The sequence below is a fragment of the Chrysemys picta genome, chromosome 9, assembly GCF_011386835.1.
Source record: "Chrysemys picta bellii isolate R12L10 chromosome 9, ASM1138683v2, whole genome shotgun sequence".
Taxonomy (NCBI): Eukaryota; Metazoa; Chordata; order Testudines; family Emydidae; genus Chrysemys; species Chrysemys picta.
The window spans coordinates 15,308,318-15,324,491 of record NC_088799.1 but is presented as its reverse complement, the minus strand read 5'-3'; the positions used below and the strand labels follow the sequence as shown (position 1 = coordinate 15,324,491).

Below are 16,174 nucleotides of genomic sequence, written 5' to 3'. Positions count from 1 at the left end.
TTCTGTCCACCTAGCTAAGTCTACACTTACACTTGTGGTTAGGTCAATATAGCTACAATACTGTACTCAGAGGGTGTAGATTTTTCACACTCCTGAGTGCTTTAGTTATGTCAAACTAAATGTTAAGTGTAGACCAGGCCTTAGATTATTTTCAAAGAGCTTGAACAGTAGAACAGTGAATATTTTCTCCATAAATATGATCCTGCAGTTTTGAAGGCAGTGCATGACAGGCCTGAGTAAAGACTAGAGGACTGGATCCAAAGTCATTAACAATGAGTACATTGCCTATTCGCTCCCATTAAATATGTGAACTTCGGATGTAAATCAGATTACACTGTATACTCTGTTTACATGAAGCCAATCAACATATTTCCATTTTAGTTAAAGAAAAGGTAACCAGGCCAATTTTTTGCGCTCAAAGAATATTTATGATAATCAAAACATCTAATTTCATCTTGCTGAAGAAGTGAAGGGATTTGCGGGGAAATGATATATTCAAAATGATATATTCAAAAAAATTGGAAGGGGTATGATTGATGTGAAATACATTTTACACTAGTTAAGAGTTCGTTGTGGATGCAGACTCACATGTGCACCTCCAAAATAGGAAAGATGTTGATTGAAAAAAATAAAATTGGGTCTTTACAACTTTAGAGTTGGAATGCATAATAGTGAATCACTGTTTATGCTAGCCCCAATACTTTGAATTGGAAAATCAGCACGTACAAGTAAGCAGTAGAAGTATTATCTAACTAATCGCTTGCGAATCAAGCTGAACTTGCTTTGTTTGATATTGACTCGCAGGGTTCTCTTTCTCTGCAGAAATGCTTGTGACAGTGAGTGGTTAATGTTTCTTGGGCAGAAGAATATGGATTAAATAGTCATGCACTTTTTCATCTGATTTATTCTCTTACAACATGGGAACACAGGATCTTGTTGGCAAATCTGTTTTGTCTGAAAGGAACAGGAAAATAAATCAGTGCAGATGAAGCCAGGTTTCACTTTAAATGAGACAACATGGATTATGCAGTGTTGTTGCAGCCATGTCGATCCCAGGACATTAGAGAGACAAGGTGCGCGAGGTAATACCTTTTATTGGACCAGCTTCTATTGGGGAGAGAGACAAACTTTTGTGCTTACACAGAGCTCTTGTTCAGGTGAAGACAGCAATTGTTTTAATTGTGTCTTTGTATTAATATAAATTGGGAGCTTGTGTTCATCCATCAGTGCTAGAGATATAAACAAAAGCCAAGCAAACTTCCAGATGGTTACAGAGTCTGGGTATGAGCCACTTAACAGAAATAATTGTGTCTGCCTCTGTACCACTTAGCCATTTACAAAACAGCCATCTTTCCTTGTTTGAGTTTGGACTCTTGTCATTATTAGTGTTTACTTAATTGAAGAGCATGAAGAAGTACAGTGTTGCTGAAACAGAACCTGTGGGATCACTGTTAGAACTCTGGCTAAGATTCCTTGCAAACAAAGTGAGAATTAGCTTGCAAGTACTCCAGGCTTATAGAATGACCAGATGCTCCCCTTTTAGAGTTGTATGAACATTTAGCGCAGAATTAACCTTGGCTTGAGTTTGACTTGGACTTGCAAACCATTGGTGGTTTCATATGCATCTTTTTTTGTGCCAACAAACCTCTTTTTGTTTGCTGTCTGGAACCCTAGTATCATATTGAGGCTGCAGTAATTTATTGCAATTAAAGCGTAAACAGCATTTGCTGGGAAGCATTGGCATGGGGCAAGTCATGGTATTTTGCATTGTGGTCACTCTCCCTTAACAAGGGTGCTAATTTGCGTCCAGAGTGTCGATAGAATTTTTTTTTTAATGTGGACACAGATCCCTGAGGAGCTGGACTGACCTATTTGCAGTAGCATCCAAGATTTGCGAGGCATTTTCTAAACATTTAAGAAAGTCTGGAGATCTCGCAGTCTGCAGACTTGAAACTGATATCACACAGGCCACAACGCATGCATCATGGAATAACACCTTTAGTCACTCCTACTGTCTTGGGTAGGCTGTTTATCCCATTACCTATTCATTAGCCAAATTTTAATAGTGATAATACTTGGCTGTTATATAGCACCTCATCAGCAGCTCTCAAAGAACTTTACAAAGGAGTAAATATTATCTGCATTATACTGTTAGGGAAACTGAAGCACAGAGAAGTGAAATGACTTGTCCAAAGTCTGTGGCAGAACAGTGAATAAAACTCCCAGTCCAGGTCAGACTGCCTATTTTGTTTGCAAAAGTGGAGTAAAATATTTTTTAATTATGGTAATAAATATTTTTAATTAGAGACTGAAACTGTAAGATTTAAATCATATCTTAATTCAAATCTAAACTTCCCTAAGGCTGTGGAGTGGTATTATTCAGTTTAGTATTGCGGGAAAGTTTAGAATTACAATATTGGAATTAGAATCTGAACTTCTCTACAGTTTGATGCTTGGGGGTGGGGGTGTTTCAGGCTTGGTGTCCTAGTTAAAGCCGTGCTGTAATTTTAATTTGGGGAGTGTGTGTGATAAATCTCTCTCATTTTTTTTTTCTCCTCTCCAAAATGAAAATGACAAGGCACCACCCTCAGGGATCTATAAATGTTCTTTGACTACACCTCTGAAAATGTCTACTAACTGAAGATCGTGCCAAAATGTTAATAAGGCATAAAAGGATGTAATTATTCCACTTTCCTGCGATAAAGAATTACAGTTTGTGTATAGGAAATGTTATGAAAGACAAAAAGCAAATCACGGTGACCCAGTGTGATGATTAAGTTTATAAATGGTAAGAAAAACTATGTTTAATCCTAATAAATGCTAATTCTTTGATGCACAACCCCAGACTAATATCTGGGTCTGGAGGCAACTGAATGCGCTTATTTCACCGAGAGTGTCACTTGACAGATTACCACTGATCTCCCTTTTTTTCTGAATGAGAAACTTTTTATTATGGAAAATCTGTTAGAGATGAGAGCAAACTGGAGTTTTCATGTTCTGTCAACTGCACTGGCATTTTGGTACCATCATTAGAAATGCATAAAATTGGTGGAACTTGATTTCAGGTGAACTGGTTTTCTGAAGCTCAGGCCAAATTAACTTACTGTTTTTATGGTGTTTTTTAAGTAACATAATTTCTGTTTTTTTCTTGTCAGGTTGGTATCTCATCTGATAATGATACCAATAATTCTAACACAGATGTAATGAGTAATACAGAGGTTGGAACAATATTTTTTGTAATATTTTTTCCTGTCGACAGTGAATAGTCCTAGTAGTTTTTCCTCTCACTTTTAATATTTTAAACAGTGAGTTTTATTTGTTCTAACTGAAATAGATAACAGGAATTGCTGTACCAGATCAGACCCAAGGTAGGTAAATTAGGCTGAAATTACTTTTCCTATAGTAACTCTTTTGATAGTTATGGGCATAATTCAAGAGTCTCATTGGCTGACGTGACTGAATGTGTGGGGCTATTTTGACCGAATGTCTGAAAGTAAAACTCCTAGTTGATAAGAATTTTGTGCATGCAAAAATTGCAGGATATGAACAATATCCCTTTAAATGTCCAAAATTGTTTTTCTTTGTGTGTTCATATGATTTTAAAGCCATGTTAGAATTCTTTGAGTCCGATTTTTCTTGTGAAGTAAATCAATGAATTTCTTTAAGGTAGCTGAGGGAAAAAAACCCTCATAGCTGCTATGCATGCAAAGCTTGGCCAATGACTCTGGCTTTAGTGGCCACAGTCATATGATTGTTTTAAAAAACCAAATGGATAGCAACAACTAAGGTCTTGCAGACATGCATCTTATACAATTGATGCCGTTATTTTATGTTAAACTAAGCGGAGTCAGCTGTAGTTTTTGACTGGTCCCCTCCTTTTAAATACAAAGAGTCTCAGAGTCTGTTCCTTTTTTTTTCTTTCAAATCATTGAATGCTAAATAATGACCCTGTCACATCTACTTGTCTTTGGAAACAAAACAACTTCCTGATTCCAAAGCAGAAGCAGTCACTGATATACTTTTCCAGCACGAGAGAGGAATATTTTTGGAGATATAATCGTGGAAGTTGGAGAATTTGGCACTGAATGAGCTATCTATCTTAGACATTTGTAGTGCAACCAGCACTTAGGAAGAGCAATGCAAATGCTAAGGAATGTCAGTGAATGCTCTCTGTGCCGGACCTCCCTCTCTAACCCTCCCCCCAGTAAACACAAAAATGTTATAGGACCTGAAACATCGTTAACAAATACTTCATCTAATCAATCTTCCCTGCCTTTCCGGCAAGGGCTACTAAATGCAGGGCTGGCATGGTATTTACCAGAGGTGGTTTTTACCAGGTAAAATCATGGTTTTTACCACCCAGGGAAAAACTAGTTAGTCTCGGTTTAAGGCATTTTCTGTTTTAAAAACTGTTTTGTTAATGCACACCACATTACACTTAGCTTTAGTTACATATTCAAATTGTGGTTACATAAAGCAGTAGATCTGTAGATTAATTTGCACTTGTACAAATAAGTAAAATTGTGGTGGCAGTAATACTCATATATGTAACTATAATACTGTATGTATACATGTTGGTTCATATCATGACTCGCATTTCAGTTTTTCAATATTATATACACAAAAGTCGAAAACATTTGATTATGTGAGAATGACAGTAATGCAGATTTGCAGGCTTGAAGCATTAAGCAATCAGAAGCATGCAGAGTTGCAGATAACCAGTCCAGGTCCATCTGGCTGTGCAACATTCTGTAGCAGAAGACCAACTTGGATGTAGTGTAGTGGTTTTCAATATTTTTTTTCCACTTGTGGACTCCTAACACATTTCAAGTGGAGGGGTGGACTGCTTTGGAAATCTTGGGTGTAGTCTGCAGGCCACAGGTTGAAACCCACTGATGTAGAGGAAAGACCAAGCCTATTTCTTAGTTTTGAATGGATGTATCCAAAGTTTGAAAAGATTAATTCTATGGTCGCTTAACTTGCTGGACACTGATGCAATAATTTTTCCCAGTTTTCTGATTTAAACCAGGTTTAAACTGTTATTTACCAGAACGCTGTCCTAGGCTAGTTTTTCCCAGGAAGTTGTCCACCCTGGCTAATTGTGCTGCTGTGTAGAGAAGTAGTAACTTTCCTTGGGTGGTTAGAGATGGGTGGACCTCAGAAAACTTTGTGGTTGTCTGAGGGAAGTTTGGATATATATTCAGAATTTTTGATGTTCTCCCTATGGTGTTTCTTTATAATCACCTGCTTTCTTAGGTCTCTACTTCCTCTTTCCTTGGAATTGCCCCCGGGCTCTTGTATCTTTTATGTTTGAAGTGATCTCTTGAATCTCCTCCCACAGAGAGAATACCGAGGCCATCCTTCCTCTCTGAGCAATTTGAGGCTAGGGCCATGCCTTTTTCTGTGTTTGTACAGTGCCAAGTGCATGGGGGACTAGTTTTGATTGGGGCATTTATGTGTACAAATAATAATGATCTCCAATGTTGTCTTCCTTCATGTAGGGGTTTGTACCTTCCCTTCATATAGTTCCATTTCAAGGGCAGAACTTCACATGTCTGGTAGTCTGCAGTATTTAAATATCCTTTGCACGGTATGTTCCAGAGATAACGTGGTTGGGGGGTAGCAGAAGTTGGGGCACAGGAAAGAGTTGAGGCTGCTGGTGTACTCTTCCCCCCCCCCCCCCACTGCCCTCCCCCACCCCAGTATGTGGATATGGCTTTAAAGCTACATTCTGGTTTTCTTGTGGCCTATGGATCTTTGCTGATCATTCACTGCTAGAATTTGGCATTTAATCACTCTTTAAACAGAAGCTGAACTTCAGATAAATGTGAAGAATGAATTTAATAGATAAAGCCTTGTCTTTTTTGTTAATTAATATGTGTCTGCTGTTTGTCAAAGGTAATTACTGTAGTACCAGAAAGATAAACAGAAGTTCAGATGGAATACAGCTCAGCTCTAATCTACTAGAAGTCACATTAAAATCCTTTGCATGAACTATTGTAGGGTATATTGTTGAAACAAATGAGATGGCTACACTGGGATTTTTATGACTGGGATCTTCATGAAAGGGAGTGTAGTACTTTTTGAAGCACATACAGCAATTATAGTGTAAAAACAAAGCAAAATTATGAACAAATTATCAAAGACAGACATCTGTGTTTATATACTTACCAATTTCTGGAAGGGATGTTAAAACTTTGAAAACTACTAGAAGCTTAGATCTTTTTGCTGGGAAAAGAAAAGTCACAAATATTAGAACCCATACAAAAAGAAATGTGTTGCTCTGCTTCTCGGCATTTGGCAAAGCCTGCCTAGAACTTATGCTTTTTGGGTTGGTATGTACTGTTGTGTGTTCCTACATATGTAGTCAATATCTACTATATTGTGTGCATTGTGTTAATGGGCTTAACTCTGTTGATTTTGGCTGAATTTATTGAAGTACTTGTAGTTACTTCCCAGATACATATACAAGAACTAGGGGTCACCAAATGAAATTAATAGGAAGCAGGTTTAAAACAAATAAAAGGAAGTTCTTCTTTACGCAGCGCACAGTCAACTTGTGGAACTCTTACCTGAGGAGGTTGTGAAGGGTAGGACTATAACAGAGATTAAGAGAGAACTGGATAAATTCTTGGTGGTTAAATCCATTAATGGCTATTAGCCAGGATGGATAAGGAATGGTGTCCCTAGAGTCTGTTTGTCAGAGGGTGGAGATGGATGGCAGGAGAGAGATCACTTGATCATTATCTGTTAGGTTCACTCCCTTTGGGGCACCTGGCATTGGTCACTGTCGCTAGACAGGATACTAGGCTAGATGGACCTTTGGTTCTGACCCAGTACGGCCGTTCTTATGTTCTTATGTGTCCTCTATACCCTGCCTTGCGGCAGTGTGAACTGTAATCTATTAGGTCTCTTCTAAAGGTAGGCGTGAACAAAATCCTGGGATCTTAACACCTCCAAACTTTGGGGGGAATTCAAAATTCAGAGTTGAACTTTGGGTACTCCAGTCCATCTGTAGACCTTTCCATTTCAATTACCACAAAGCAATCAATATATTTTGTATCTGGGAAAAACACTCTGATGGGGTTTTACATATCAACTGTTCTGAATTCTAACCTACAATTCTTTCTGTCTAACTCACTAATTATTTTTACTTACAACAACAACAAAATAAATCTCTGTTAGTGCCCAAATTTGTTTCCAATACTACTCATCTAACCATAAGTTTAATATCTATGCAAAAATTCTGACAACTAGGACCTAGTTCAGCCCTGGTGGAAGTGGGCACCTATCCCATTGAATTCAGTGGGAATTGTCCTTGTTGACACAGAGGCTCAGTGTCTTGGACCCACAATAGAAAACATTGTTCTACATGATCAGGTTGGTTTGTTAAGGAAAGACTTATTTGGACAACACTCACAAACTTTGCAACTTTATTACCCATACAGAAGATAGTACTGCTATTTCCTGGGACACAAAGGAGGCATTTAGTATCTGAATTTTTGCATGTTGAAATTTCCACTCCACAATAACCTGTTTTGCTAGAATTCTTGTAAAGGGAAATCAAAGGCATGGTGATACCTAAGTGCAGTACATATAATTAAAGTTAGCATGGTGTCTGAAAGGACTTCATATTTCCATATTCCTAAATGCTCTGTTGGTTTTTAACCTCCTTTCTCTTTTTTCTAGTTTAATCTCACATTTCTCTATTTTTTTTCTTCTACAATGGCACACATAACACCTGTTTTAATTAGGGACATAGGGCCAGTATCTTGGCTGGTGCAAACTGGCATAGCTCCATTGATTTCAGTTGAGCTACACCAATTTACTCCAGCTGAGGATCTGTCCTTAGAATTGTTACATTTTAAATGGTTGCAATGACATAGAAGGTGACCAAACTGGTGACATTCATTTTAGATTAGCTTTATATGTTCATTAGATTCTTAGTGTGATGCTTAGATATCCATGATAGGTGTTCTAGAAATATCTAACATGGGTAAAATGGATGATTTACTAACAATCTATTATGTCCAGCTATGTTAGTTCCCATATTCTATCAAAAATAGAAAACTTCTCATGCTTTTTTAGTTAGAAAATTAGTAGAACATCCTACCCCGTTAGTGTTTTAGACTATTTTCTTTTTCAAACTGGTGTAGCAAGACTGGTAGGTAATATTGTTGTTCATTAATGGAAGATTTTGAGTAGTTTTGTTTGTAAAACAAGATCACTTAGCTGTTTCAATAAAACAGTAGTCACATGTCTTGAAAAATTGTAATTAATAAGTGATGACAGAGAACATGGATTTGGGATTTTGATAATCAACTGCCTTACCCAGACAGGTTTATAAATATTCATTTAAAAAAAAATCAAATATCACAGTGGATCTGGAGTAATCTAGCTGTTCAAGATGTTTCCAAAAACTATCCAAGTATTTTCATGGTCCTCTTGTTGTTAGATTGGGAATCTTTTTGAATGAAGAAAGAACATTTCTTAGTCCTATAATCTTTTAAAAAACCTATTTAACTTTCTATAATAGGTCTGTATTCTCAAAAATCCTGATTAATAACTGTCAACTCATTTTTCACACAGAGACTTCTTACAAGTTGAGAGATGTGTGAGAAAAAATGTTTGGTTAGATAATCTTTGGAATCTTACTGTATGCTGGACTGGGACTCATTGGGATAGTCAAACTTTGCTGCAAGAATCGGGCAGATCACATCACTTATTTTAAAAATGGAGTCTTCTGGAGGGATAGCTCAGTGGTTTGAGCATTGGCCTGCTAAACCCAGGGTTGTGAGTTCAATCCTTGAGGGGGCCATTTAGGGAACTGGGGTAAAAATCTGTCTGGGGATTGATCCTGCTTTGAGCAGGGGGTTGGACTAGATGTTCTCCTGAGGTCCCTTCCAACCCTGATATTCTATGATTCTATGATTAAATATAGCTGTTACTTAGTGCTTTACTTTATAACTTTTTAATGTACTGTACCAATATTAACTCACATCTCTGTGAGGGTGTGGGTAGGCAGACATGGTTTAATTATTTACAGATGGTGCAACCCAAGATATGGAGAAGCTTAGACCAACATTTTCAAACTTTAGGCACCCAATTCCACACTTTAGTGCCTGAATGAGTGGCCTGATTTTTCTGAGGTGCTGTACAATTGCAGATTCTATAAGACTGTGCACTTGCAGATGTCCAGAACGTCTGAAAATTGGGCCTATTTAGGCACCTGAATATGGAGTTTGGTGCCTAAAGTTAAGTACTAAAATTTTAAATATTTTGGCTTAAGTGACCCTGTCCAAAGCAACTCATTGGCAGAGCTCGGATTCAAATTCAGGAGTTCCTTGCTTCAACTCTCCTGCATCTGACTTATAAGGATACTGTCTCTCAGAAGCCTGAAATTTATATTGACTCCATCTCTCACTTGGATTTCCCATACAGAAAACTGCATTGCTTATATAATTGTGAGGGATACAGACATTTCAGAACTCTTTCCAAACGTTGCAACCTTTCTTTACATTTATCTTTATTTAGGAGACATAAAAATTTGTGAACTCACCAATAAAAGTAGCAGAGGTTTACTTGTGTTTTAGAGAATTGTCCCTTTTTATTTTCTATTGTACAATAAAAGAAAATACCCACTACTTAATTCTTTTAAAGAAGTGTGCTGCTTTAAAATGATACAAAGAGCTTGATTCTCCACTTGAGCTTGAGCTGCTTCTCTGCCCCCAGTACACTCTGCTGCCTCCCCCATGCCAGACAGAGGAGTTCTGGTGCAGGAGGTGGAGGACAAAGGTGGTGTAGGAAATGGCAGTGTGTGTTGGGTGATAACTTTATGCAGGCAGTGATTTCCCCCTATGAGAATTCTTTAAGGAGTAATTCTCTCTGCTGTGAGTTCACTTTGCTCTACATAATCAGGGCAAAGTGAATCTGGGAGACTGACTTATCCGGCCCATAATGTTTAACTCCCAAGTCAATCATTTTCTTGTTGTTCTAGTGTTGGCAGAAGTAAAGTAAAGAGGATAAACTAGAATCAGTTTTCCAAAACCAAGTAACATGATAGAAGCATTGAAAGGACACAGCCCTATAAGACTGGGAATAATGGACACTTAAATTCTCAGGAGAATGATTCTTGAAGTGAGACTGCAGTTGCCAGAAATAGACTATCAGATGCACCTCTACCCCGATATACCGCGACCCGATATAATACGAGTTTGGATACAACGCAGTAAAGCAGTGCTCCGGGGGGGCGGGGCTGCACACTCCGGCAGATCAAAGCAAGTTCGATATAATGCGGTTTCACCTATAACGCGGTAAGATTTTTCTGGCTCCCGAGGACAACGTTATATCGAGGTAGAGGTGTAATAGTTAAAACTATTTTAATAATTGCTGTGTCTGGGTGTTCTCTAAGGCACCAAGAGAGAAGTACCCATTCAGAGAATCGGTATAGGAGAGGATAGAGTCTATACTTGAAAACAACTAAGAACTAATGAACTATTTCAGATTTACATTGTTTCCTGCATGTTTCAGCTTAAAAACAATGGGCTCTCTAGTACTTGTTTGAGCAAAACTGCTGTTGAACTCGTAGGCAATTTCAGACTGACTAAGGATTTCAACATGGGGCCTTTGGTCAGACAAGAATAAAATTATTAGTGTTCCTTCTGTCCTCTTAAATCCAAAGTAATTGCACTTGCAGTGTGCACAAATGTTGTACATTCTATTTCTGTGCATGAAAAAGCTTGATTTTAAAAATCTGTTCACTATTCATATTTCTCAGAATTGTTACGGAAGTAACAATGGATGGAAATAAACTTGGAAATTTAAGTGCTACAGACAATTTCAAAATTTTACCATAGGTATATATGCAGTTAATCTTAAATTTTGTTAAACTTTTTTTTTTCTTAAATGTACACTCATTGGAGTGAGTCGGGTTGAATTGTATTGATCTAAACATTTGCTTTTCTTACTGACAGATTCTTAAATGTGAGTATGTACTACAGTTAACACAGTGGTATAACTGAAGAAAATTTGACATTAAATTAAAAAAAAGTTTTAATGTCAGTTATAGTAATAATGACTAGTGTTGAACAATAAGTCCCTTTTGGTATCTTTGCCCCATTGACGCTAATGGGAGTTTTGCAAATGACTTCAGTGGAACAAGGCTTTTACTCAAAGATGCAATATTCAGTTATTGGACATAGATCCTTTCCCTTTCTAGGAGTTTAGAATAGCGTTTTGCACTCTTATGTTTAAAGTTGGTCTGGGAGAGTAGAAGTTGGCTAAATCTAATTGATAAGAGAGATTTTGTGTCTGTTAGGAAAGTAATTTTATTTTGTTTACATTAGACCTTATCCAGCAATAGTGTTTGATTAAAATGTCTCTTTGATTATCTTGGAAAGTGGTTCTTTTCTATGGGGGTGTATTCTCCTGTAATATATTTGACACTTTTTGATACAGTTTAATTAAATGTATTTATTCAGGTTCATGCCTTCATTAGACCTATGTTTAGATGTAAATTAAAGACTGCTACACTTCCAAAGAATACTAACAACTTCTCTGTCACTCTGATTGCTCTGAAAAAGATTACCGTATATACTCGTTCATAAGCTGAATATTTTTGGTAAAAATGTGACACATCAAAGAGTGGGGGGTTGCTTATAAATGGGTCTACACCAAAATTTGATGATTTTAAACTCTATGGAATCATTGAATTTAATATCTAATACATTGTCGTTTTGTTTACCTGGAGCGTCTGCAGGCTCTTGGCCACAGGGAGCTGAGGGTCTCCATGCCTGCAGACACTCCAAGTAAAAAAAAAAAGTGGATTACCCTGACGGCTGGGAGCCAAAGTTTGCCAACCCCTGAAATATAGGGTCGGCTTATGAAAGGGTCATACAGTTTTTGCTATTTTTACCTAACCGGTCTTGGGGGTCAGCTTATAAACGAATGGGCTAATGAACGAGTATATATGGCAATTTATTATTTCAGTTTATAAAATGTAGTTATACAGCTTCCTTAAGCATATAAAACTGGGAACACGTTAATTGCATAATGAGTTTAGCATATGTATTGATTTAATGTCAGTTAAGGGCATAATAAACTCCACCTCTTCCATTACCATTTCTTTCCACTTGCCATTAACCAAAGCAAAAGACTGTGTAAATACATATAAGGCAACAAATAGAGACCACTGCATCAATTTGATGAAAAATTGCTGTGTTAGGGCTTGTCTACATGGGAAATTGACCATCATAGCTATATCGGAATAAGCTATTCCAGAATAACTCCCTGGCTGGATACTCTATTCCAATTAAAGTCAGTTTTACTCTGGAAAAGTGTCCACACAGGGAGTTTTTCTGGAACAGCTGTATTGGAATAGTTTTTCGATATAGCTATGCCTAGAAATTTCCCCATGTGGACAAGTCCTTAATATTACTGATGATGCAGGTCTTTAATATTGGTTATGGGAATTTTTGTCTGAAATGGGCCTAACCTAACAGCCCTGCTCTGTAAAGTGACTCTAAATATAACCTGGTTGGATTCCATTTGTGTGTCACCAATGGCGTCCAGATAATTTTTTATTCAGTTTACTAGTAAAAACATGTCGTCCCCCCTTTCTCCCCGCCCCAACTGCCGGTTTTAAAAATTAAGCCTAGTATCTGAAAGTCAAGGCTGGCTGGGCTCTTTTCCTGGTTTGTGTATTATCTCCAGTAATAAATATTCTGCTCTCATTTACACTTATGCAAATCCATTATTGCCATTGTCTGCCCATACTCTGAAACCCCATTGGTTTCTCTGGGGTTACACAGGTAAAGGCAGAATCTGACAGCAAATGGAGGACTTAGTTGGGAAGTAGGTTGCTGAGGTGGGAGCCAGAGTAGACTCTAGCTCACTCTTAGGACATGTCTACACTACACAATTATGGCGACATAAGTTATGTCTGCGTACAGCCACCATAGTTTTACATCGCTTGTGTGTGCACACACTTGGCTGTGTGCATCCTCACTAGGAGTCCTTGTATCAATGCGGAGTGCAGTGCACCGTGGGTAGGTATCGCACTGTGCAATTTGCCACCATCAAGTGCAGGGTCTTTTGGGAAATTCTTGCAATGCCTGATGGGGCTGAAACGAGTCACACAGGGGTGACTGAGCATAGGGTCAACTTTGCATAATGCAATGTTCTCCATCTCATCATTTCATCTACATCCCATATCTTTCATGCCTTCTTTTCAAAATCCCACAAACCCACATGTCCCTCCTTGCTGTCCGCAATCTCTGACAGAAGCATGGAGCCTGCACAGCTCTGCACTATTGTCATTGAGCATTGCAAGCACAGAGCGCGTGATCCTGCCCTGTTTGCAGAGCCCCAAGAGAAGCCACGGGGAACATGACGATTCCTTGGAGGCTAGATTGCTGTGGGACATAGAAAGAAACAATTCAAGATTGTTGTTGGCATTCACAGAGCAGCTGGAGATCATCCCGAGAAACAAGCACTGACTGGTGGGGTCACACTGTCATACAAGTTTGGGATGATGAGCAATGGCTGCAGAACTTTCAGATGCACAAGGCCTTATTCCTGGATCTGTGTGTCAAATTCACCCCAGCCCCCCAGTGCAGGGACCATCAAAATGAGAGCCGCACCAACAGTTGAGAAGCAAGTGGTGATTGTATTGTGGAAACTTGCAATGCCAGCTTGCTATTGGTCAGTCGGGAATCAATTTGGAGTTGGGAAATCCAGCGCAGGGGCCATTGTCGTGCAATTGTGCAGGACCAGTAATTGCCTCCTGCTATGCAGGACTGTGACTCTGGGCAATGTGCAGAACATAGTGGATAGTTCCTAAATTGCGGTGGGGCAATAAATGGCATGCATATCCTTATTTTAGCACGAGACCACCTTGCCACAGAGAACCTCAACAGAAATGGCTTATTTTCTATGGTTATGCAAACACTGATGGATCACTGGGGATGTTTTATCAAAATCAGTGTGGGGTAGTCAGGGACAGTGCATGACACACATGAAATATGTCACCCAGAGACCTCTTCTTTTTCCTCCTCATCTGGCTCAAGTATTCCACGGGTGTGGAGAAGGAGACCCTGAAGGCTGCAATGGCAGCAGCTGCAGATACAACAGGTATCATTGTCAGTGTATTCATGATGGAAATCAAAACTTAAGGTGCTGAACTCACTCCCGGTGCTGTAAGCACTACGTTCTCACTTCTGATAGGGATTGATTGAGCACGGTGCCAGTCGCAGCACCAGCCATGGTGAGTATGGCCCTTCGGAGGTTGAAGAAATGAGGAGGGAATGGCTTGGTTGCATGATACTACTAGTATAGGGCAATGAAACTGAATCCTGGAACCGTTTTTCACAGGGGTTGTTGGTTTTACCTGATATCTCACTCCTTAGGGTAACAGAGGCAGGGAGAATGCAGCTGCTGCTGGCATCCCGGTGCTACCCGGGCCCGTATGTTGCTAGCCTAAATGGTGCCTGGTGAAGTAATGGCTGAGTAGTATGGGAAAGTGTCCCACTGCAGTGGACGAAATAAGGCAGCCCTCCCCAGAAACCTTCAGCAGAGATTGCAGAGTACTTCCATGAAAGTTTCATTGAGAGCTGTATGGAGGATTCACAGGACATCCTGGTTCACTTAAACAAACTGCTCCGCATGACCCCCATTGCCTAATGCTAGAGGGGAACGACAAGCAGATAGCAACTCTACTTCTCTTGGTTGTTCCACTACCCAGGGCCGGCTCCAGGCACCAACCCACCAAGCATGTGCTTGGGGTGGCACCTGGAGGGGGGTGGCGCGGCACTCCGGCCCGAGAGCGAGGCCGCGACTGGGCTCGCTGCTCTCCCCGCGGCACTCCAGCCGCCGGGGAGAGCGGAGCCGCAGCGGGCTCGCTGCCCTCCCCCGGCGCTCTGGCCGCCGGGGAGAGCGGAGCCCAGGCCGGGCTCTCCACCCTCCTCCCAGCGCTCCGGCTGCCAGCGGAGCCGCGGCTGGCTCGCCGCCCTCCCCTGCCACGCTCCCCGCCGGGGGGTGGGGGGAGGGCGGCGGGAGGCTTTTTTGCCTGGGGCGGCAAAAAAGCCAGAGCCGGCCCTGCCACTACCTCTTCTAGCACAAATAAAAATGAGTAAATCAAAAGATATGTCCTGCTATTTTGGGGATTCAATCCCTGTAAATTCAAAGTAAACTGCATACTTTCCAGAGGTTCCTTCCCTTGCATCAGGCTTGCCCATGCTCAGCTGTCGGGACAGGCTGGACTGCGATGGAGTCTAAAACAGGTCCTGACTCACTGCGCAGCTGGATTCCCCTGGTCGCTTGTTTCCCCATACTCCTCCTCGCTGTTCACGGCAGGGGCCTGTGACTTGGGCTCTTTGGAAGTTTCTGTGGTGCCCTTGGAGGTAGTCTCTGCAAAGTATGGCATGCAGCTCTTTGTAAAAGCAGCAGGTGTGTGGCTTGGCACTGGATCGATTATTGGTCTCTCTGCCCTTCTGGTTTGCCTGTTGCAGCTCCTTGGCTTTCATACCGCACTGCTGCTGGTCCCTGTTGTAGCCCTTCTCCTGCATCCCCTCAGCAATCTGCTCATAGCTGTCCATGTTTCTGCGGCTGGTTCAGGGCTCTGCCTTCATGGGCCCAGTATCTCCTGTCTGCCCCAGGCAGGGGTGTGTCTGGAGCATGTAGTTGGCATGGTCAACAGGGCAGTTACACTCCACAATGGAGAGCTGCTAGGTGTGCTCGTCAAGCTGGGCAACTAGGAAAAGGAAATTCAAAGATTCTTGGGGCTTTAAAAGGGAGGAGAGGCTTCCTGACCACCTGATCCCTGGGCTGTGGGGTTCACAATGGTGACCAGAGCAGTTAGTTTGCGGTATTGTGGGACAGCTGCTGGAGGCACTCAAGGTAAGTAATGCAGTGTTTACATGCTCACTGAGTCGACCTAACTACTTCGACAATGACTCTACGTTGCTCAGGGAGGGGATGTTATTAAATCGGCATAGCAGGGCACTTACGTCGGCGGTAGCCAAATTTAAGTGAAGACATATCCACAGGTTGGTTGACATAAGCTGTCTTGCATCGACCTAACTGGGTAGTGTTGACCAGGCCTGAGTTATGTTGGTTCTTCATTCCTACCAGGAGTAATAGTAGAAAGGCCCAAATTTTTAAAAGTATTCAAGCCCCT

At 40.5% G+C, this 16,174-nt stretch overlaps 1 protein-coding gene across 5 annotated transcripts in view; it reads left to right on the top strand.

Moving 5' to 3' along the window:
• Window positions 1-16,174, top strand: part of FNDC3B (fibronectin type III domain containing 3B) — a 369,204-nt gene that overhangs the window by 20,298 nt on the left and 332,732 nt on the right. Inside the window, exon 1 of one of the 5 annotated variants that reach the window (XM_065557751.1) lies at window positions 10,294-10,313. The exons of the other annotated variants lie outside the window; for them this stretch is intronic. The gene's annotated coding sequence lies outside the window, so the exon portion shown is untranslated. Of the gene's footprint in view, window positions 1-10,293; window positions 10,314-16,174 lie in introns of those variants that run through there. 5 annotated transcript variants of the gene reach the window in all.